We start from the raw sequence: 2810 nt of genomic DNA, 5'->3' as shown, positions 1-2810 counted from the left end.
AAACCCAATGTGGAAAAACCGGTGCAACTATCTGAGGGTTTGATTTATTAAGCAATTTCAAAATACAATATGGGTGCCATAGCCAGCTCACCCAACATAAAAAAATATCGGCAGTAGTACCTCTCCTTCGGAGACAGATGCTCCGGCTGAAACCCTAGATAAACACTCCGGCAGCTCCTCAGCTCCAATCTGCCCCACGAAAAACCCCAGCGTCAGCCTCTAGGGATTGTGTTAGCCTCTTCTTCTCTCTACATCAGCTTTCTCGGTAGTTCCAACAGTTCCTGGCAGTTCCAACTGTTCCTCGTTGTTTCGGCTGTTCTCAGTAGTTTCGGCTTCTGCCCTTTGCGTCAGCTTTGCCGGCAGTTCCAGTTGTTCCCGATACTTCCTGCTTCTGTCCTCTGCGTCAACTTTCCTGGAAGTTCCTAGCAATTCCGGATTTTGTCCTCTGCGCCAGCTTTCCCTACAGTTCCCAGTAGTTCTGGCTATTCCCAGCAGTTCCGGCTTCTGCCCTTTGCATCAACTTTCCCAGCTGCTGTGATGATCCTCCCGGAACTATCTCTAGGTCTTTGCTTCTGTATTCACTGCCCCTCAGCTGCAACTCCATATCACTCTCTCAACTTTCTCAGCAAACACAACCCCAGAAAGTTGAAATCTTGATCTCCTCAAGCCTCCTCTTATACTTTTATCGTTGACAGATCAACGGGCGAGATTAAGTCCCTCTCAACGACTAAGATTAGATCTGGCTTGATCCATGACTTTTGGACCATTCTAACACAGTTTTATGTTAATTCACATTAATATTTTAATTTCCCTAAGTTTAGACTTAGGGACTCCATTAAAAATATTAATTAATTTAATATCTCCCAAATTGTTTAGAATTTGCCCAAACCCTTTATGGGTATTGGAGATCTCATGTGCCTTAGCCTCTCCACCAAATTTCGTGGCTAGAGCACATCCGATGCTACTCCAAATCAACAGTTCGCGTAAATGGTTGTAGAAACATGTATGGATGTTCAAAATTAGGTCACTATTTAACCAATAAAAAAGTATCAAGGAATCATGAAAGTTAAATGGGGTGTCATGGAAAGAAATGTTGAGAAATTTAGGGCATTAGGAATTAGGTAATTTCTACTATAATGCTAACTGCTTGTGAGGAATTTTACTTTTCTTAATTATATTCTTCTTGTACTTGAATATTATTACATGTTCTTCTTCATCAAAAAGCTACCAAACCATAAAGAATAAAGAGACGAATGACACAAGATGTAGGCAAATCAACTAGGGCCAAAACCTCTCCAAGCTTGAGAGGAAAACCCAATGAATTCTTCTTCTTATAGAATCTTCAATTGGTGAATTTCAAAACCTAGACCCTTGACCAAGAACCCTTCCAAGACCAATTCAATGCTCCTTCTTAGAGTAGTTCCTCTTTCCAGAAACTTCGACCTACCCAACAACTGCACCTTTGACTTTCCCAAAATCTGCAACTTCGACTTGCCCGGACACTGCAAAATCAATTGCAACCAGAAATTTCAGCTGCAAATTCTATTTTGCCTAGAAACTGCAACTTCTCTTCTTCGCTTAGGTAGATTCTCTCTAGGCTTTCCCAAAAGTCGAAACCTTGACTGCAACCAGAAATTGAAATTACAACTTTGATTTTTCCTAGAAACTGCAACTTATCTTCTTTGCTTAGGTAGATTCTCTCTCCTAGAGAATTTGGCTTCCAGAACAACTCTTCTTGGTGATCTAACTTCACTTTTGTAACTCAGATTCACTGCAACAAAATGTGCCCTAATTCCTTCACACGTGTGGAGAGAAGTAGCCCAAAAACAAAACCCAAAACTTTGACTTCTCCTTCCATCAATCTCCTCTTCTTCGTACTTCTTTTCGTCTCTATGATCAAACTTGAGTGAGTCAGAGTGTCTCCAACAAATGAGGTCGAGTGCCCTATATATAGACTTCCTTGAGCCTCCTATTAGGCTGACTTGACATGTTCTTAGGCTGACTTGTTCCTTAGGCCAACTTGATTTTTACATGATTGACTTGGTCTTGGAGGGCCTTTTGACTCTAATTTGACTCAAATAATTTTCTTACAATATACAACATGCCTAAATGGGTCATTCATACATGACAATGACTCAATGACTTTATAACGATTCTAGAAGCACACCTATAAAATAAATTCTTTTGAGCATGAAACCCATGCCTCAAGACCTATAATAATAAATTTATTTCTCTTTCTTTCATTAAATACATAAAATCATAATTACTCATGTCATTATGAAGTCCGAACCTAGTTACATATTTCAACACTCCCTCTTAACTAGGGAGATAAAACATAATTCATACAAGGTACTTGGACATTCTCAATCTGAAGAATTCTCATAAGAAGAGTTGGATTGGTAACCCATATGTTTAGCATCATATTATCCAACATTGTCATATAGAAACGCCTTGACTAACAACTCTATCTCTCCACAAGATAAAAGCATAATGTTGGCCAGAGTAATGATGTATATACACCTTCATAATTGTCTCTCTCGGAACATACCCCCACCTGAGTTCTCTCAGAGTATGTTTCCCCAAGGCTATTCTTATCTTGGATTCCCAATCCTCAAAGAATATAGGTCCTCTACCACTACTCTCATCTTGGATACCCTAACATATCCTCAAAGAGTATTAGATGCCAGATGCTTACCCAATCCTGCATTCTATCTTCCCAAGTGAAGACAAGAATGATGTGTCTATCTCTCCCTCTTAATTAGGTAGGATATACCTATTCCAATGAAGGAATGTACTCATTCCTATGGAAG

The sequence above is a fragment of the Pinus tabuliformis genome, chromosome 7, assembly GCF_031772625.1.
Source record: "Pinus tabuliformis cultivar Carrire ecotype Pingquan chromosome 7, CPIR1, whole genome shotgun sequence".
In the NCBI taxonomy this organism is placed as follows: Eukaryota; Viridiplantae; Streptophyta; class Pinopsida; order Pinales; family Pinaceae; genus Pinus; species Pinus tabuliformis.
This window is presented reverse-complemented; position numbering follows the sequence as displayed.